This window comes from Ornithorhynchus anatinus, chromosome 14, assembly GCF_004115215.2.
Source record: "Ornithorhynchus anatinus isolate Pmale09 chromosome 14, mOrnAna1.pri.v4, whole genome shotgun sequence".
NCBI classification, from domain to species: domain Eukaryota; kingdom Metazoa; phylum Chordata; class Mammalia; order Monotremata; family Ornithorhynchidae; genus Ornithorhynchus; species Ornithorhynchus anatinus.
Genome location: NC_041741.1, coordinates 3,848,898 through 3,870,842, shown reverse-complemented (window position 1 = coordinate 3,870,842; position 21,945 = coordinate 3,848,898). Strand labels below are relative to the sequence as shown.

General features: G+C 45.6%; 1 protein-coding gene across 2 annotated transcripts in view; it reads left to right on the top strand.

The window, feature by feature from the left end:
* GNG2 (G protein subunit gamma 2) overlaps positions 1-21,945 on the top strand; it is a 51,124-nt gene that overhangs the window by 179 nt on the left and 29,000 nt on the right. Inside the window, exon 1 of one of the 2 annotated variants that reach the window (XM_001515348.6) lies at positions 12-65. The exons of the other annotated variant lie outside the window; for it this stretch is intronic. The gene's annotated coding sequence lies outside the window, so the exon portion shown is untranslated. Of the gene's footprint in view, positions 1-11; positions 66-21,945 lie in introns of those variants that run through there. 2 annotated transcript variants of the gene reach the window in all.

Sequence of the window (21,945 nt, the reverse complement as noted above, 5' to 3'; positions counted from 1 at the left end):
AGAAGACTCTTTTCCGTTTTCGTCCTCTTCATCCGCGGAATGTACGGAACAAGAGGGCTCTGAGGGTGAGGATTTCAGACCCGGGGAAGGGTAGGGCTGTGGGTGTGTGGGGTGGGGTATTGGGGAAGGATGAAAATGGATCTTTTTTTTTTAAGGACTAGGGGACACTGGACATTGTAAAGGGGGAGGAGAAACCAAAGAACAACAACAGCAAGAAAAACCCCACCTCTCCTTGAATTGCCTTTTTATTCCAATTTAAGCAATGCTTCTTCTTGGTCACTGAGCTAAGCCAGATCAGCCTCAGCAAACCGTTGTGCAAGATGCATAAAGCTGTTTTCCCACCAGCCCCTCCCCAAAACACACACACACACACACACATAAATGCATGTGTATATATATGTGTGTGTGTATATATATATATATATAATGTGTGTGTATGTGTGAATATATACATACACACACACGTTTTAGTTTAAAGGGCCCAGGGTCCTGGGGGTCAGGAGTCACCCAGGAGTGGTCCAGTCCCAAAGGGTGTTACTATTCTCTTGCTTCAGGGATTGGAAAGGAGCCCAACGTTTCCTGCTCGTCCCCGCCCTCAAACCCCATTCTGTTACTTAAGGTAAAAGGAGAGGCTGGTTCTTCTTTCTGGGAAGAAATCATGGTGGGGTTTTCAGTTGGCCAGCCAAGCCCCAAAGGTGTGTTGGAGAGGGCAAGGCTGAAGCCCACAGGGAGGTGTGGCCTTTGTTGGGGGCAAGATGCTGTCAGCGCCCTCTGGGGTCCCCCAGAAAGAGGGTTGACCCCCAAAATTGCCCCCAGCCTGGGCCATTGGGGGTAGTAACAGCAGCTTGTCGTGGGCACCATTTGGTCATGCTTTAGTCGCCTCCCACCCTCCCATGTTGTTCATATTCAGGCTCCAGGCACTACCGGTGCAGTCCTTAGTGGGAGAAAAAAAAGACTGAAATCAAATTAGATTTATTGCCCAGCAGAAGGGGGGAAAGGAAAAGCAGCCTGGTTTTATTCGACTTCTTCAGTTCTTAAGTGATGGCTGCTTTCATGGAAAGCCTAGTACTATGCCTTGCTCTGCTTTTCCCCCATCATTCACAAACGCCAGTGGCTGGCTAAGGAGTCAGACTGAGATTCCTTTTGTAGAAACTAGCTGAGAAAGACTTGGGAGGTGGCAGCTGGCAAGGATAGGGAACTATCTTGATGTCTCCAGGTGAATCGGTTTAGATTACCTCAGACAATCAGTGGTATTCATTGAGCATTTACTATGTGCAGAGAACTGTACTAAGTGCTTGGGAGAGTACAGTTCAACAGGATTAGCAGATGTGTTCTGTTAATTGAAAGTAATCAAGATTGTACACAGATTTTAGGCATGAATTCCAGGATTCAAACGGGAAAGGGAGAAATCTTTTGAGAACATGGAAAGAGCACTGCAAATAGATGACAATTATCATGTGCATATATACACCTTTATTGTTAATGGCAATATTAATTTCTGCATGTGGGTGCATTTTTCTACCTAGTAAGATTTCCAGGGCTGTCTTCCTAGTCAAAATCCCTGACTGTAGAAATGTCTAGATGTCAGAATTGCCCCACCAGCCCAGCCTCTATGAGAGTTGTGGCTTCTCAAATTCTGTTTTAGAATGAAGATGGGGCGTAGCAGTGCTTTCTCGGAGGCAAGCTGTTATTGAGCAAGTGTGTAGATGAAAGAGCATCTTTCCACAGAAGGGAGGATGCTCTTTAATAAAGTGTATGTGGACCGAATAGAGCATCAAACTCTAGGTGGACAAGGAAATCTCAGGAAGCTTGAGCCCCAAGATGGCGGTGGGGCGTGTTAAAGATAGGAAAGTCACAGAGAAAGAACTGGGGCAGTTATTTTTGAAGGGGTCCAGGAACCAAAGATGCTTTGTATACTAAGTAAATCCAGTCAGAGAAAACTTTTCCTGCCTCTCTCCAAAACCTTCAAGTCAAAACCTTTACAGGTTAGTCTTTTCTAGCAGTTGGAAGAATAACTTGGAGTGGATTTAGGGGCTCCCTTGTTTCCCCAAGGGAATTCTAGGACCAGTTCTACCCTAGCCAAAAGAAAGGGAGAGTTGGTGATTATGTAGGGACCTTGCACTGGTCAAACTGGATCATTCCGGACAAGTAGATATTTGTTTTAGTTTTCTGGGCAAACGGGTGCTGTTTTTTGTTTGCTTTTTGGCCCTAATGATCCATACTGGCTGTCTACCCAGCTTGAATTCACCGAATAATTGCCACTTTGTGTGGGGTAAAAGGGGCCTAACTAGGTCCTTTCTAAATAATTTTTGTGTGTGTGTGTGAGAGAAGCTTGTGTAAAATGAACTCGTACATATTTTATGCTAAGGATTCCTGGCCAAAAAGACTTAGTACAGTCAACGGAGGCCCGACTCCCCTTGCCCAAAACAACAAAGCAGTTTTGCTGACTTGTGTGTCAGCTCCCTTTAAAGTTCAGTTTTAGGTTGGAGAAAAAATTCAGGGTGCCTAAGGAAAGTATGGGTAAGACCCCAGGCAGAATAAAGATTGCCCCTTCAGTGTACCCTTTCTTTATGTTCTGTCGAGGAGAGTTATTTTGCCTATAGTTGAACTGCCATAACTGAATCTTTAGTGAGTTGGTTGAGACTGAAGATTTCGTTGGACTGTGGCCAGTGGCTGAATTGAATTATGTTTCTGTCATGGCTGGTACTTGGGGTGAAGGTTTCAAATTAGCATGTTGCCTTGGCCTCCTGAAATTCGGGTGAGTAGGAACAGTGAGTAGAAAGCCTGATGTCAGGAAGCATTAGCAGATTCTTGGTTCCTATCCTTATCTAATTAAAGTTGTCTCTGTTGATTGATTTTGGTCTTCACATCATCTTACTCTATTTTGTATTCTAAATATTGAGCCCTGCTGTTGGTCCAGGGAGACGAGAATGACTCTGGGAATCGGGACACCAGAATTCTGATTGCAGCGTCCCAATTGAGCCATCGAATTTATTGAGCGCTTACTCTGGGTAAGAGCACTGTTGTAAGTGCTGGGAGAGTACAGCGCAGTGGAGTTGATAGACACATTCCCTGCCCACAACAAGCTTACAGTCTAGAGGAAGAGACAGATGTGAATATAAATCAATATATTACGGATTTGGATATGTGTTGTTGGGCTGAGGGAGGGGTAAATAAATGGAGCATATCCAAGTGCAAGGGTGATGAAGAAGGGAGTGAGAGGGGATGAAGGCTTAGTCGAGGAAGTCTTCTTCAGTAAGTCTTTGAAGGCGGGGAGAGTAATTGACGGATATGGTACTTAAGCACTTACCATGTGCCAAGCACTACTGTAAGCGTTGGGGTAGATGCAAGTTAAGCAGGTTGTCCCACATGGGCCTCATAACTCCCATTTTACAGATGAGGTAAGTGAGGCCCAGAGAAGCGAAGTGACTTGCCCAAGGTCACACAGCAGACACGCGATGGAGCCAGGATTAGAGGAAGGGCATTCCAGGCCAGAGGCGGGACGAGGGTGAGGGGTCGGTGGTGAGATGGAGGTACAGTGAGTAGGTTGGCAATAGGAGAGAAGCGTGCAGCCTAGGTTGTAGTAAGAGAGCAGCAAGGTGAGGTAGGAGGGAGCAAGGGGATTGAGGGCTTTAAAGCCGACAGTGAGGAGTTTTTGATGTGTCTGAGCTTCCCTAGAAGGGGGATGTCTTGGGGGGCGGTGGTGTCGGCAGTGAGCCTCACTCAGAATGAAAAACCACGTGCAGTGTGCCATGAGACACTCAGGAATCCTGTAGACCCTTTGGCTACTGCGGGCCACACATACTGCAGTGGCCACCAAGGCAGCCGACCCCTGGGCGTGGCATTACTTTCATTCATTCATATTTATTGATGCATAGCATTGGCCTTACAGCCACCCATGGGTCCTGCAGTTAAAAAAAAAAACAAACAGAGCCAACGGCATTGCACAAACCACCATGGCCAGTTTTCTTTCATTCATTCAAATGTATTTATTGAGCACTTGCTGTGTGCATGGCACTGTACTAAGCGCTTGGTAAAGCACAATGTAATAATAAACAGATGCATTCCCTGTCCTCGAGCATACAGTCTAGAGGATGAACTTATAGTCTCTGCTGAAGGTCTCTGTCATGAAGCCACAGAACTGAGCTCCTCTGTCACATTGCTATTAGGTGACTCCATTATCATTACAGATATCGAAATATGGCAACACCTACGTACAAGCACAAATCATTTCAATATTGGTAACGCACAATAAAAATTGTTTGAAGGGGATATCCTTACATATATACCTAAATGTCATCTCTGCTTTCTACTGTTATAAGTACTGTCAGTGGGAAGTAGTTGATCTATTTTTCAGTAAATCAGGTTGGCCAGGCTCACAAGTCATCACAGAATCAAAAAGAGACAAGATGCTAATGAGCCAGCAAAGTGACAAAAATCCCAAATTAACAGGCCCTGAATAATGGAGAGCTGCTTGAATTGACATTTTCCCCAGAAGGTTGTGTCTCTTAATTTTTAGATGGTAGCTCTCCCGCCCCACAGAAACAGAAGAGTGTGTTTCTGTAGCCTTAACTATAAATGAAAGGAAAGCTATCATGGTAAAGAACAAAGGCAGTACATCAGAGTAATGTGAGAAGCAGCGTGACGGAATGGATAGAGCAGGGGCTTGGGAGTCAGAAGGTCAAGGGTTCTAATCCTGGCTCTGCCACTTGTCTGTTATGTGACCTTGGGCAAGTTACTTCACTTCTCTGTGCCTCAGTTACCTAATCTGCAAAATGGGGATTGAGACTGTGAGCCCCACATGGGGCAGGGACTGTGTCCAAGCCAATTTGCTGATATCCACCCCAGTGGCTGGCACATCGCAAACATTTAATAAATACCATAATTATTATCAGAGTGATCCCATTAACCAGGTGGTAGGTTTCCCCACTTTTCATCCCACAAATCTCAGACCCATGAGAATCCACCTAATTGCCTTGGTTATTAAATATCCCACCTGTGTAACTTGTACATATACCCATGTATATGACTATCATTCCTCCCACCCCCTTTTGTGGTATGTGTTAAATGCTTACTATGTACCAGGCACTGTACTAAGCTCTGGGGTAGATAGAAGCTAATCATATTGGACGCAACTCATGTCCCCACGTGGGGATTACAATCTTAATCCCCATTTTACAGATGAAGGAACTGAGGCCCAGTGAAGTGACTTGGCCAAGGTCACCCAGCAGACAATGCCTGGGATTAGAACCTCCCAGGCCCCTGCTTTTGCCATTAGGCCATGCTGCTTTTCTCATGTCCCATGTCAAAAGCAATCATTGGTATTTATTGAGCACTTTCATTCATTCATTGAATTCATTCAGTTGTATTTATTGAATGCTTACTGTCTGCACAGCACTGTACTAATCACTTGGGAGAGTACAATAGAGCAGTAAAGACACATTCTCTGCCCATAATGAGTTTACAATCTGGAGGTGGAGACAGACATTAATAGAAAATAAATAAATAAATAAATGACAGATACAATTCTGTGTGCAGAGCACTTGGGAGAATACAATACAGCAGAATTGTAGACGTGTTCAGGAATGAAAGCTCAGCCTATCCCGCAACCTCTAATTATTTTGGTTGGTGAAGAAACTAGAAGGCAATAGTAATAATGGTACTAATTGATCACCTATTTGATCACCTATTTGTGGTAGCACAAAAAAATCAATCAGTGGTATTTACTGAGCAACTTATTGTGCAGAGTTCTGTACTTAATTATTGGGAAAGTACAGTGTACTAGAGTTAGTGGACACAAGTTTCAATGGTTTACGGAGAGAGACTGGCATTAAATTAAACAAAAAGAAAGTGGCGCGTTCGCACCCACAAGATATCAACCTTCTAAGGTGTTAACATAGGTGTTTACCTCCTAAGGGGAAAACACACATTGAAAAACCGAGGTAATGATCTATAAGAAAGTTCCCAAAAACTTCAGTTTGGGGTAATTTGCCAGGAGAGGCAAAGTGGTTTCGTGTCAATTTATGTCACGACAATCTCTGTCCTTTATTTCAAGAAAAGGGAAGTTTTTGTAGAATACAGTGCAGGTAGAAGAGGATCGAATTACTCACTCTGGGAATTTACAGTCAGCTAGATTGTCGGCTCCTTGTGGGCAAGAATGGGGTCTCCTGTATCTATTATACTTTCCACACACAATGCCCTGCATCCAGTAGGCACTCAGTAAATACCACTCATTGATCAATTGAAAATAATCTTAGGACCTGTTGATCTTCCATTTTTCTGGTTGGTAGACTACAGTTTCAGTGTTCCTACATCTTTTTTTTTGACTCCTCTGTTCAAAGCCCAGAAACAGTTCTGACTTGATCAATCCACAGTCATGACTGCGTCTCTATTGTGTGCAGAGCACCGTCCTAAGCAGCATGGCCAAATGGAAAGAGTACAGGCCTGGGAGCTGGAGGATCTGGGTTCTAAATTTGGTTCTGTCACTTGCCTGCTGTGTGGCCTTGGGTAAGCCATTTCACTTCTCTGGGCCTCAGTTCCCTCATCTGTAAAAAGGAGATTTAAAACTGTGAGCTCCAGTGTGACCGGGACTGAGTCCAACCTGATTAGCTTGTATCTACCCTGGCGTTTAGAACAGTACTTGATACATAGTAAGCGCTTAAATACTGTCATCATCAATCATCATCCACCAATCCTTGCAGCCCTTACATCCAAACCTTGGCTGTTGAGGAAGGGGGACAGTTGGGAACGAGTTATGCTCTGGGGTCTGTCCATTTATCATCGAGATGTGTGAACAGGGAGACCAGGGTGCTGGGGTTTTTTTTTTGTTGTGGTTTGGATATGGTACTTGTTAAGCGCTTATTATGTGCCAGGCATTGTACTAAGCACTGAGATAGATACAAGCTAATCAGGTTGGACACAGTCCGTGTCTCACATTGGGCTCTCAGTCTTAATTCCCATTTTCGAGATGAGGTAACTGAGGCACAGAGGAAGTGAAGTGGCTTGCTCAAGGTCACCCAGCAGACAAGAGTCAGAGCTGGGATGAAGAACCCAGGTCCACCTGGTCCTTCTGGCTCCCAGGCCTGGGCTCCATCCATTAGGCCACGCTGCTTCTCTGCTGGTAAGGGAACGACTCTGGAGCGATGCCATTATCCGGGGGAGTTTTCTGACCAAAGAACCACCTTTGAAGTTTCCTTGAAGTGCAGTCCAGTGGGAATTCCGGAGAAACACCAGCCAGTGGTGGGAGTGGGGAACACCCCAGCAGTTGTCAAGGCCTGCTGGCTTATGGTGCTCCAGCACTAAAATGCCATCAGTACAGTGCTTTGCACACAGTAAGTGCTCAATAAATACAATTTAATGAACTTCAGCCTGCACGGAGAAGCCTTCTGAATCCTGCAGTTTGCCAGGAGCTGCCCCCTGGCCCAATCATTTGCCCGTTGCATTCGTTGCCGCAGCAGGAACACGGCTGGCAGAAATGAGAAAGTGTGAATGTTGCCGCCCAAACCCCACCGCTGGAATCAATCCTCCACCCCGGTTCTCGGCTCTGAAGTCTCGGGGCCAGGCTTCTTCTCAGTGGGAGACTCCATCATCTAAGGATGGATGATGATTATCGTTTGTTTTATTAGTGTTAAGTGCTTACTGTGTGCCAGGCACTGTACTAAACCCTGGGGTAGATACAAGCTGCTCGGATCAGACACAATTCGCACCCCACATGGGGCTCACAGTACTAATCCCCATTTTCCAGAGGTGGTAACTGAGGCCCAGGGAAGTGAAGTGACTTGTTCAAAGTCACACCGCAGACAACTAGTGGAACGGGAATTAGAACCCAGGTCCTTCTGACTCCCAGGCCCATGCTTTATCTACTAGGCCATCCTGTCCCATTATGAATCCCAATCCTTGAATTATTTTCATATCCCCGGTTCGTTTCGTACATTTGCGCAGATCATCTTAGTTCCATCTGACTGTTAAATTGGGTCTCCCAAACTACCTTGTGGAATGCCTTAATTATTTAAATTAGGAATGGATTAATTATCTCCAATATAAAAACTCAAATTAATTTCATTATAATGCTGAGGTTTAAGTTGATTAATGTTGGGCTGTTGTAGAATGCAGCTGTTTCCTTTTTTTCTTCATCCTAAAGGAGCCTCACACTTGATGAGTGTCTATTACCATCCCGCTAGCTATGCTACTAGGAACAAAAAATAATTACAATTTGCAAGGAAATTTTGATGGTTTTTCTAAACCTGAAACCTGTGTGATTGGGACTTCCAGAAAATGAGATTTATGAGTCATTGTGAAGGAAAGCCAAATACACACACACACATAATCACAGTGCATGCGTTGCCATGGTAAGTAGGCTTGTCGAGCTGGATTGCTTATCTTCCCGTGGAGGGGAAAAACAATCAGCTTCACTTTAATGTTGAGAGAGAGATTCAAGGGTTTCTTCAGATCAGGGTCATTTCTAATGGGAAGTGGAGACATAGAGGGGCCTTACCCTTGCTGGTAAACAAGATTCTGAAGTAGTAGAGAGCAAATTAGTGACATGAAGGAGAAATTCTTTTGAGGGGGAAGAAGAAAAAAAAATAAAGTTAGGCTTCTGATGACTGAGAATCACTTGAGCATCTCTAGGGATGATTTTTGTGTGAGGGCATGCACCAAATGTAGACAAATAAATACTCATCTTTAAGAGCCTTGAGGATTTAGCCTTTAACCCTCTCTTCTTGAAGCCCTGAAATTCAGACAGGGAAGAAAAATGAGTGGACTAAATTCCCCCAGCACACACAGATCTCAGTGCTGCTGCTATCAGAGCCAGTCGACTTGTCTTTAGAATAGAATCACCCTTCCCATACCTTTCTTTGTGGGACACTTAAGGAAAGTGGATGACAGTAGGATTGGCAAAGGTCTCCTATATGGTGAGTTGAAATTAGGCTACCAAAAACAAAGGGAATGGGGAAAAGTGATAAGGATGCAGTAGTAACAGGATTTATTGCCTGCCTATTGAATGCAGTGCATTATACTGTTTGGGAAATACAAAACAAAGAAATGACACATTCTGGGTCCACAAGGTGTTTCTGTTCTAATACGGGAGATTGGCAGTAAGACAGGTGTTCAGACTGTATGGCCTACAGCTGAAAAGCAGGAAATGACCGCAGCAGACTGGTAGGGTTGTTTTTGTGAAGCTTTGGGAGGATTGTGTAGTGGAAACCACAGCTGCATTTCAAATAACAAATACAGCATCACAACAAAGGAGTGTCTTTTTGTATCTGTTGTGGTTGGGACTATGGGCTCTGTTTTGGCCTTTACACACACACACACCCTCTCCCCCCCCCACCCACCCACCCACTCACCCAACAGGAGAAGTCAACTGATGGCAGGATTGTATTTGAGCATAATAAAGAATTTAGTACAATGCATTGCACTCAGGTGCTCAATCAGTAGTATTTATTTTTATGGTATTTAAGTAATAATAAAAATAACAATTGTGCTATTCAAGTGCTTACTGTGTGCCAGACACTATACTAAGCATTGGGGTAGATTCAAGATAATTGGGTTGGACACAGTCACTTTCCCACATTGGGCTCACAGTCTTCATCCTCATTTTACAGATGAGGTATCTGAGGCACAGAGAAGTGAAGTGACTTGCCCAAGGTCGCACAGCAGACAAAGAGCGGAGTCGGGATTAGAACCCAGGACCTTCTGACTCCCAGGCCCGGGCTCTATCGGCTGCGCCACGCTGCTTCCCACAAATGCTCACCATGTGCCAGTCACTGCACTAAGTTAATCCAAGTTAATCAGGTTAGACAAAGTCCATGTCCCACCCGAGGCTCAGTCTAAATCCCCATTTTACAGGTGGGGAGAAGCAGCGTGGCTCGGTGGAAAGAGCCCAGGCTTGGGAGTCAGAGGTCATGGGTTCTAATCCCGGCTTGTCAGTTGTGTGACCCTGGGCAAGTCACTTCACTTCTCTGGGCCTCAGTTCCCTCATCTGTAAAATGGGGATGAAGACTGAGCCCTACGTGGGACAACCTGATTACCTTGTATCTACCCCAGCGCTTAGAACAGTGCTTGGCACATAGCGCTTAACAAATACCAACATTATTATTACTGTGTGCGGAGCACACAGTGGCTTCCTTCATACAGAGCTTAATACACTAAGCATTTGGGAGAGAACAGTTCAGCAGAGTTGGCAGACATGATCCCTGCCCTCAAGGAGATTTCAGGCTACATTAATACAACTATTGTATATGGCTGGTATTTGGAATTCTGAAATTTGACAAAGATGTGGAGAGGATGTGCAGGCATCTATGGATCTATGTTTTTGTACTAACCATGTATTCAACTCTGAATGCATTCATTGGTATTTGTTGAGTTTCTGGATGTTCTAGTAGCTTGGAAACATAAAATACAGATAGAAGTCATAGTCTCTACCCTCAGAGAGCTTACAGTCTAGTTGTGTTGATTTTTTTTACTTCTTGTGTTCACGAACGTCTTAAAACAACTCTTGCTGTTTTCTCTTTATAACCAAAGGCATTTTGTTTTCTGCAAAACAGTTAACCCCAATTTCTTTCACGAGGCGTAATGGTTTCCAACATCAGTGTGGGTCTGAAAAAAGGTTGTGAGTGAGCTAGAAGAAGGAAGTTTACATATCTGAAAAGTCCCGTTCGAGGGGATATTTTCCTGGTTGGCTTGGCACTAAGTCAGAGTGAATTTTTCTTTGCTTGTGAAAGAGCAAACGGGCTTACACAAGGCAAGTGTGTGTTTGAGTAAGACATTTGTCTTTAGAAATAGAAAAGCAATTGCAGCCAAATACTAAGCACCATCCATGCCCATGCTTGTCTTTTCTCCTTCCTTTTGCCCCCTCTGATGTAGGTGGCCAAAGGCAAGCGGATGGGGAGAGGGAGAGGCCCAGATCTATCACCATCTCCAGGCAACCGATGACAGCAAGCTGCTGGGCCAATTGGGAGGGACAAATAACGAACGTACTATCATGGCAAAGCTTAGACTGTCCATAAGGGACAGGCATGGTGTTTTTGTATCTAGCCCAGTTCTTAGATCAGTGCTTGACACTGCCTGGCACTTAGGCACTTAAATACCATAATAATAATTATTAAATAATACCATAAAAAAAGCAAACGACAGTGGGCTCCCTTGATCTGCAACCTAATCTTTCCAGCTCGACTGTGCTGAATTTGAATAAGAGTTGTCAACTGTCAGGTCCCCCTTCAGTAGGTTGAAAATGAAAATGCAAGTGTCAGTAAGATGGCTTTGCAAACTGTCATAAAGTTTGTGTCCAGTTGAGAGAGCTACACTGTGGGTAAGTGATGATCGCATGATGCGTTTGGTCTCTTCAGCAAACTATAAGGGGTTCTTAGGTGCTGAACAATACCATCAGAGGGCAGGCGGTCATCAGCTGGTATTTATTGAGCACTTTCTGTGGGCAGAGCACTGTACTAAGCACTCATGGAAATACAGAACTCAAACCACCGGCTCGATGTAACAGCAGTGATGGAATTCCTCAGTTGTTGCCTGTTCCGTCACGTAGAACTTGAGGGAATGTGGTCTTCCTAAATGGAACCAGCCCCGGATCAGGGGGTCAGCGATGACCATCCAAAAACCGGCCCTGTGAGAGACTCCCCAAATATCATCCACACTCTGCCAGGGCATAGCATAGCGTGATGAGGTCACACGGCCCCCATTTTGCAGAAGTGCATCCCAATTCAGCCAGAATCAGCCTGAAAAGTTGAGCTTTTCTCTTGGCACCCTAACTCCCCAATCACCCCAGGATAGTTGCATCCCTCTTCAGAGTCCGGGTGGGTTTGGCCACCGCTTCAGTTCTGTGGTTCCCGTCAGTAGCAGGGGCCGGTAATGGGGGAAGGCTGAGGGCCGGAGAGTGAGTAAATCGGGGATAAAAGCATCCGGTGCCATATTGGGACCGACCAGGGGACAAGCCAGTCAAAAGCCAGATGAATGGCCACCTTAGTCCTGGACAGAAAGTCTTCTAAACTGGCTTGGCAGTGTGTGAGGTTGTTAGAGAGCCGGAAATTGGATCCAGCCCGGCAGATTGAAGCAAACTGAGCCTGTTTCTCAGCCAAGTAAAACTGGGGCCCGTGGGCTAAAGCGGGGGCGGCTCTTGGCATCTAGCCACCCCTGGAGAGTGTGCTTAGCGGCTCGCGAAGTTGGCACGGGTCCGACCGGCACCTGAGAAACGCCAGGGCCCCTGCTCGTCCCTCTGCTTGCCCGCCGGCCTGCCTGAAGTGATAATAGGGGTGGAATTGAAGGGAGGGGAATAGAAGAAACCAGATTTTAAAATTCAGAGCCCAACCAGAGTGGTCCCCCGTCCAAACCCATATCTGTACCTGCTTACTTTCTTTATTTTCCTCCACCTATGTATCTTAGAGCTAAAAGATAAGCAGTTTCTGGTATGGAGTTGGTCTGGAGAGTGAAAGGTGTGTATATGCATGCATGTGTGTGATTGTGTGTGGCAGAATAAACATGCCACCAAGTGTTTTTACCCTTCAGGTGGTCCTGGGGTTTCCAGTTCACTAGATTGTGACTCCTTGAGGGAGGGAACGTGTTTCTCGCTCTGGTGGTACTCCCATAAGCACTGGGCATAAGACTTTGCCCTCAGCAGGCACTAGAAAAATACCAGCAGTGGACTGATTGACTTGAGTTCCGCTTAAAGGAAGCCTAACACAAGCAGACTGATTAATCCCTCTGACACTCCAAATGGCCAAGAGCAATTTAGAGAAGCAGCGAGGCCTAGCGGATAGAGCATGGTCCTGGGAGTCGGAAGGACATGGGCTCTAATTCCGGCTCTGCCCCTTGTCTGCTGTGTGGCCTTGGGCAAGTCACTTCACTTCTCTGGGCCTCAGTTGCCTCATCTGTAAAACGGGGATTAAGACTGTGAGACCTATGTGGAACAGGGTTTGCATCCAACTCAAATACCTTGTATCCACACCCGCGCTTACAACAGTGCCTGGCACATAGTAAGTGCTTAACAGAACTTAAGAACAGAGAAGCAGCGTGGCTCAGTGGAAAGAGCACGGGCTTTGGAGTCAGAGTTCATGGGTTCGAATCCTGGCTCGGCCACTTGTCTGCTGTGTGACTTTGGGCAAGTCCCTTAACTTCTCTGTGCCTCAGTTACCTCATCTGTAAAATGGGGATTAAGACTGTGAGCCCCAAGTGGGACAACCTGATTCCCCTGTGTCTACCCCAGCGCTTAGAACAGTGCTCGGCACATAGTAAGTGCTTAACAAATACCAACATTATTATTATTATTAACAGATACCATAAAAAAAATTCCAAACAGAAATGGGTTTCCAGTCCTAAAAGGGATAGCTCCCTGTGCCCCTCAAAAAGCCCTCTGCCCACATTCAATTTAAATGATGATAATTTCTGTGATATTTGTTTAAAGCTTACTATGTGCCAAGCACTGTACTAAACTGGGGGCAGATTCAAGGTAATTGGGTTGCACACAGTCCCTGTCCCTTGTGGGGCTCACAGTCTCAATCCCCATTTTACAGATGAAGGAACTGAGGCCCAGAGAAGTAAAGTGACTTACCCAAGGCCACATAGCAGATATGCAGCAGAGGTAAGATTAGAACCCACGTTATCTCATTCCCAGACCTGCACTCTTTCCACTAGGCCATGCTGTTTCTTATTTCTATTTCTTTCCTCCAGTGAGTGTACTCTAATAGATATGCCGAAATGCTGTTCTTTCAAATCTCGTGAATGGGCTGACTTACATTGGAAAAGCCTCCCTTGATCAAAAGTGTCAACGCTTTTACATGAGTTGTGGTATTTATTGAGGGCTTTCTATGTGTTAAACTCTGGGGTGGGTTCAGGAACATCAGATCAGACACAGTCCCAGTCCCATGAGGGGCTCACAGGACAGGACAAACATGGTCCTGTGAAAGAGACATCTGCCTAGATGTGTTGTTGCCATCCTCTTCTCCCTCCCCTCATCCGGTTAATATTTTAGCAATATTGCCCACCTGGGCAGTGCCCTGCCCTGTACCAGAAGTTTCTGCTGCTTCACGGCCCTTCCTAATGTCCTTACCGAACCTAGACTTTGATTCATTCTCACCTCGGTGAACTTTCTGCATTTCACTGTGGAAGTTCTGGAATCTGTCATTGCTCCTAGAAGGAATAACCACCCTAACCTTTTCTCAGGAGAGTAACCAGGCAACGAGCACTGGGAGTAGCCAATAAGTAACATTTATATTCTAGGGTGGTGGATTTGTGTGCGTGTGTGTTGAGGAGTGCTATTTAAAACTCTCTTCAGCTGTGGCATATGCTGGCCTGTAAACTTCAGTTTCTTGGAAAACACTGGGCAGTCTCCAGCAGGCCTGTTCTTAGAAGATTTACGTCTTTGAGTGTTAAGAAACGTGCCGGTGAAGGTGGATGTGGTGAGAGGAGTTGAGAATTGAGGCGCTAACTGTGTCCTGACAGTATTTTACCATCGGAGAGTAAGAAAGCAGAATTTTTCGTTGGTGGTTGAGTAGCGGGGGGCCCTGATGGCACAGATGCCCCAACACGCAGCGGGATAGAATGACTTCAGAGGTGCCATTTTGCAGAAGTATGCCAAGTTGGGCCAGACGTAGGGTGTTGCTGCTGGGGTATCTTCATTCAGTTGTATTTATTTAGTGCTTACTGTGTGCAGATCACTATGCTACATGCTTGGGAGAGTACAAAATAACAATAAACAGACACATTCCCTGTTCACAATGAGCTCACAGTCTAGAGGACGAGCTATCGCCGACCCTCCTACTTGGTCTGGAGATGTGATATTCCCCTCCCAGGTCTCCGGGCAGCCAGTGTCACTTCCAGACCACAGAACCTGGTGGAGGGAGCTGAGGCAGGGGACCCTGGAAGCTGAAAATAAAAATCCTAGGCGAGTGGAAAGACTGCCCGATATAGAACCCGCACACGGCTCACCCTATGTGTGTGAGAGGTGGGGTTGGGCCCCACCTTTTATAATTCCCATTATGGCTAGTTGGGGTGAGGTGCCCCTCACCCAGAGCGGGATATGGGATCGTCCTCTACTCTGCTCAGTAGCCAGCAAGAACAAATGGCCATGTCTGCTGTGTGACCTTGGGCAAGTCACTTCACTTCTCTGGACCTCAGTTACCTCATCTGTAAAATGGGGATTTTTTAAGACTGCATCCAACCTGATTACCTTACATCTCCCCCACCACTTAGTACAGTGCTAGGCACATAGCTCTGAACAAATACCACAATAATTATTTTTATAATTATTATCTCTTACCATCAACCTTGAATCAATCAATCAATCATGTTTATTCAGTGCTTACTATGTGCAGGACACTGTACTAAGCACTTGGGAGAGCAGTGTGGCCTAGTGGATCGAGCACAGTCGTGGAAGTCAGAAGGTCCTGGTTCCAATCCCGGCTCTGCCACTTGTCTGCTTTGTGACCTTGGGCAAATCATTTCACTTTTCTGTGCCTCAGTTAGTTCATTTGTAAAATGGGGATGGAAACTGTGAGCCCCATGTGTCCAACCTGATTACCTTGTAAGCACGTATTATAAGTGCCTGGCCCATAGTGAGCGCTTAACAAATACCATAAAAAATATGTAACAGACACATTCCCTGCCCACAATGAGCTTGCAATCTAATTCTTACGCTAACCGTGCTTGTTCTCTCATGGATTCACTCTTTCTCGAGAGATGTGTTTCATTATCTGTGACATGAGTTTACCTAATGCAGGACTGTTTTCAAAAACTGAATTAAAGAGACCGAGGGAGCTCGTGTATTTCAGTAGAGCCAGCAATCACCCTGACCCAAGACAACCCATACAGAAATAGTCCTCTGAAAATGGAAAGAAAAAAAACCCCACAAAACAAAATAGAGTGCTGCTAATTAGAAGCTGGTGTATTGGAAATAGACTTGGGTTATTTGGTCTTCTCATCAGAATGAAAATGAAGTGTTCTACCTCTAAGAAAGAGAAAGCCTAATAGAAAAGCCTAATGAGTTGGATGAAAAGCGTCTATTAAACGAGGAAAATAATGGCATTTTTTGAGGTGGATCCTCTTTTAGAAATTGCATATTCCCCACTTCTTCAATCAAGAGTGTTTATTGAGAACTTACAGTGTGCAGAGCACTGGAAATTGGAAGGCCTTTGGGAGAGTACAATAGAATGAGCATTGACTTAGTAGCGAGGCCTATTAAAAAGAGCCTGGGAGTCAGAAGACTTGGATTCTAATCCAGGCTCCGCCAGTTGCCTTGGGCAAGGCACTTAATTTCTCTGTGCCTCAGTTTCCTCATCTTTAAAATGGGGATTGAATGGCTCTTTTCCCTTCAATTTAGAGCCTGTGGCACAGGGACTCATTCCAAACTGGTTCACTTTTATCTACCCCAGTGCTTAGAGCAGTACATGATACATAGGAAGGGCTTAATAAATAATCATACTTGCGCTCAAAGAGTTTATAATCCAGCAGGGGAGATTCTTTTTTTGGCCGGTTGACATTTACAAGAATATTCTTAAGAGGTTATTACTGCTAGGAAGCCAGGAAAAGATTGGCCAAATCTTGGCCACCGTCTCTCAATCAATCTATCAGTGGTATTTATTGAACGTTTACTATGCAGATCACTGCACTGAGTGGTTGGGAGAGGACAGTACGACAGAATCAGCCAACTCATTCCCTGACTACGTCAGGCTTATAGTGAAGAGTCTAGTCTTGGAGTAGAATAGCATTTAAGTTTAGCTGGGCTGGATCTTTCAGTCACCTTTACGCTTAACATAATAGGAGTGATGAAGCAATCATTCCCTCTTCTAGTAAGCGAATTGCATTTGATTTCATCTCCAAAGGTAATGTACTCTTCCAAGTGCTTAGTACAGTACTTTGCACAGAGTAAATGCTCAGTAAATATAAAAGAATGAATAAATGAATCCCCCCCGGCCAGGTTATTTTGAAAGCTCTGCGAATTCTTTGACAAATCCAAATCGGAGGGAAATGTTCTGCTCCCTAATTTGGCATTACCTGAGTGGGCAGAGAATGAGGCCGACCCTGTAAGTGAGCTTCTAGATTGGCACCCTCGGTTAACGATGGGATTTTTAGTCCTAATTGTGCAGTACTGGTTGCCTTCCCTTAGAGGCATAGGTGAACCCCACGTGGGGCAGGGACTCTGCCCAACTTAATAATAATAATAATAATAATAATAATAATAATAATAATGTTGGTATTTGTTAAGCGCTTATTATGTGCAGAGCACTGTTCTAAGCGCTGGGGGAGACACGGGGGAATCAGGTTGTCCCACATGGGGCTCACACACAGTCTTAATCCTCATTTTACAGATGAGGTAACTGAGGCCCAGAGAAGTTAAGTGACTTGCCCACAGTCACACAGCTGACAAGTGGCAGATCTGGGATTCGAACTCATGACCTCTGACTCCAAAGCCCATGCTCTTTCCACTGAGCCACGCTGCTTCTCTATTAATATCTAGTAATATCTAGTAATCAAGCTAACTTGATTAGCTTGCATCTACCCCAGTGCTCAGTACAGTGCCTGGCACATAAGTGCCTAACAAATGCCATTAAAAAAAATGAGAAGGAGATGGAGGGAGAATACGCGCAAAAGAGCAAGAGCATTATTAATTTGAAGTCCTTTTTTTTTTTTACTAACATTCCCTCAGCCTTCAGAAACTGGAAGATTTTCCTCTTCAGCCGCGCTTAGCTCCTTGTGGGCAGGGAACCTGTCTGTCATCTCTGTTGTACTGTACTCTCTTGAGCACTTAGTACAGTGCTCTGTATTCAGTAAGCTCTCAATAAGTATGGTATATTGATTGATTATTGGTATTTACTGAGAACGCCCTGGATGAAATGGACTGTACGAAGTGTTTGTTCAGCACAGAACAAGCCAGCGAAATGTTCCCCCCCAACAAGTAACCTCTACACCATCGGGGAGAAGGACATTCCAGCATATCGAACACAGCTTGAAATGTCTTCAAGATGAGAGTGTAGAGGGCCATATGGGTGTCTTGTCAAAGCTCAGTAGTTTGAGGTTCAGTAGTGTTCCATTCTATTATAGGTAATAAAGGTCTCAGTCTAGTTACAGTTCCTTTTTTTAAATACATACATCTCTCTCTATATATATATGTATAGGTGTGTATATAAGTAATTGATGGCAGCTGCTTTCGACTGTTGTTTCCTTTAACCACTGCCATGGTTATCTGAGCCCACTAGACACAGGATATCCTGCCAATCAAGTGTCAGACAGAAGCGCTAACTCAGAATGGGGTGGAATTTTTGACAGTGGGAGGGAGCATGGCGAGAACAGGTTTAATAACCAGTAGCACCAGAGAGAAGAGGCGGTGATGGGAATGGTTTCAGGGAGCACAATCGGGCCTTTCAGAGGAGCCCATTTTCATTTCCATTCCCAGAGGAGCGGGTCATAAGGAGCGTAAGGAAAGCTCCCTCTCCCCAGCATCCCTGTCCATCAGATGCTGAGAAGCAGCATGGCTTAGTGGATAGACCCCGGGCCTGGGAGTCTGAAGGGCCTGGGTTCTAATCCTGGCTCTGCCATATGTCTATGTGACCTTGGGCCAGTCACTTCTCTTCTCTGGGCCCCAGTTCCCTCATCTGTGAAATGGGGATTAGAGTGCTCACATAGTAAGATCTCAATAAATACTATTGAATGAGACTGAGCCTCATGTGGGACAGAGACCGTGTCCAACCTGATTAACTTGTATGTACCCCAGGGCTTAGAACAGTGCTTGGCACATAGTAAGTGCTTAAATATGAGAATTATTATTATTACCAGATTAAATTCTGGGCCTGAACTGAGGTGGTGAAGGGCCCTGGGCCCTGTGTGACTGATTTCCAGACCACCACCACACCTCACCCTGCCCGCCAGGGCCCTGACAAACAGCCTTCCGAAAGGGGCTGGGATCTCCCCAACCCTCTTGCCTCCTCCAGTTTATTCGCACTGGGCACTCATGTGTCCCGGAGGACCTGTGAGCGAAGAAGCCCTCCACCTAAGGCTTGCTGTATCTGCCGGTATGGTTGGAAGGAGAGGGTGCCCCTACCAGCCTGGCCTCAATCTCGCCAGACCTCGGTTTCCATTCCACCCACTCTGGACTTCCCCCGTCCCTCCGGGGAGCAGAAACGTCAGTGGCAGCAGGCTGGTTTTGACTTGCTGCCTTTATTCGTCGTCCCCCGCCCCACCGCCTTCCCAACCCCACAACACTTATGTCCATATCTGTCATTTCTTTCTTTCTATTCATGTCTGTCTACCCCCTCTAGACTAAACTCACTGTGGGCAGCGAATGGGTCTGTTGGATTGTTAAATTGTACTCTCCCAAGATCTTACTGCTCTGCATTCACTAATCACTTAATGGATAATGATAATAATATGTGGTCTTTAAGTGCTTACGTTGTTCCAGGTAATAATAATAATTGGGGTATTTTTTAAGCATTTACTATGTGTAAGCAGGGGCTTAGGAATCGGAGGATGTGGGTTTTAATCCCGCCCCTGCCACTTATTTGCTGTGTGACCTTGGGCAAGTCACTTAACTTCTCTGTGCCTCAGTTACCTCATCTGTAAAATGGGGATTAAAAGTATGAGCCCCATGTGGGACAACCTGATTACCCTATATGTACCCCAGTGCTTAGAATAGTGCTTGGCACATAGTAAGCGCTTAACAAATACCATCATTATTATTATTATGTTTCAGGCACTGTAATAAGCACTGGGATACATACAAGCTTATCAGATTGGACACAGTCCCTGTCCCACATGGGAGTCACAGTCTTGAGACTCGTTTTCCAGATGAGGGAACTGAGGCCCGGAGAAGTGAAGTGCTTGCCCAAGGTCACACAAGACATGTGAAGGAGCTGGGATTCGAACCCAGGTCCTCTGACTCCCAGGCGGGTGCCCTGTGCTTCCCCCTTTCCTTCTGCTCTTTATTACCCTCTTAGAGTCCCTTACAAGAAAGAGAATGTGCCCCAAGGCCCTAAAGAGATCCCACCTCCCCTTCTCTGTCACCGCTCCTCCCAGCCTGAAGGACAAACGTAGCAAAAGGTGACGAATGTAGCAGCTGACAATCCCGCCAAATTCTCATTTTGTCCATTATCGGTTGGTGAATTCAGTCAGTTCTGCAGTAGCACGGCAGCCACCCAACCTGCCCCAAACGTAAGTGATACATCATTTGTGTTTAACCCTTACTATGTGCAAACACTGTATTAAGAGCTGGGCTAGATAAAAGATAATCAGATTAGACTCAGTCCCCGACCCTCACGGGGCTCACAGTCTCAGAGATAGGGAGAGCCAGGATCCTCTCCCCATTTTACAGATGAGGAAACTGAGGCCCAAAGAAGTTAAATGACTTTGTGTGAGACCTTGCAGGCTGGCGGCAGAGCTGGGACTAGAACCCAGGTCTCCTGATTCCCAGCTTTGTGCCCTTTCCACTTCCAGGCAAGATTCTGTCTACCTTTCCCTCTACGGTCAGAAGACCCAAGATAGCACTTGACAGTCTCTGCCGAACGCTGGGGATCCTCAAGATATCATCAGAAAAAGCTTTTTTTCTAGATCAAGGTTTGTCTTCATTGTCCGTGAAGCAGATCTTGGGCCATTTGTTATATTAATCCTTTTCCCAAGGGTGTGGTTTCAAGATATTGGTCAGAAATTGCCATCTGAACAGAGGAACATTAAGGGGGTATAAAAGGGACTTTCCAATAAACTCCCTCACAGGTTGGAGGCTGTATAAAGGAGAGTCACGCCTAGTGATGTTTTTAATTTTAAAGTGTTTTTAATGGTAGTTGTAGCAGGGATATTTATTTTTCAAATTTTAATAATGGTTCTTGTGAAGCAGTTACTATATGCCAAGTCCTGAATTAAGCCCTGGGATAAATACAGGCTAATCCGGTCAGACGCAGTTCCTGTCCCACATGGGGATCACGGTCTTAATCCCCATTTTCCAGATGAGGAAACTGAGGCCCAGAAAAGTGAAGCCCAAGGTTCCACAGCAGACAAGTGGCAGAGATCGGGGATTAGAACCCAGGTCCTCAGATTCCCAGGCCTTTGCACTTTCCTCTAGGCCATGCTGCTTCTCTGTTTATTGATTGCACCAGGTAGGGCTCAGTAGACCGTGCCTAGTAAAGTACTGAGCATATGGGAAGCACTCAATAAATATGATTGATTCTATAAAACGGGGATAAGGATGACTGCCTCTCCCTACCTCACAGGGATGTTGGGAGGACAGAATTAGATCATTACCACGAGAGCGCTCGGGGGTAAAATAGAAACGCTTGGCAAATTCCCAGGATTATTAATTATTATCAAGAAGCTCTAAGGAAACCCAAACACGGCTCCCCGCGTGGCCCAGCAGGAGATGCCTGATACGGTCAAGGAAGCAAGCAAGAGCAGCCAAGCCTCCCCCCTGGGATTGAGATGTTTGGAACAGCTGTTGCTGGTCCCTTTCTTCCCCGTTTGCCTTTCCCGTGGAAGCTCTCTCTCCCTGTGGCCCACCTGGCAGAGGAGGAAGAGGGAACTGAGGCTGTTGAATGACCGCGCCTGAAACCGCCAGTAAAACTGTAAATAGAAGTTGCTGTCCCATTTTGATGGCTTGGACCGAGGAGAATTCCACCAAAAGTCAGCACCCTATTCTATTAATTGAATTAAGGAGGGAAGACCCAAGTGCATTGAATGTAACCTTAATCTGCTTCGGCTCCAAACTCTTACGTTCCGGGTTTTACAGAATCTCAGCTGTGCACTGCCAGAGCAGATCTAATTGACATAATATGGGTCAACTCCCTCCGTGTGGAATTAGCTGAACGGCCTCAAGGCAACCTAGTTTTTTTTTTTTTTCCCCTCCCCTTCTTTGACAAAAGTTAGAGCATGCCTTGAGCCTGGACAGGGCTCAGAGAATTGCAAGGAGCATGTTGACCAACTTGATTGTAGAGTACTCTCCCAAGTGTTTAGTTCAGTGGT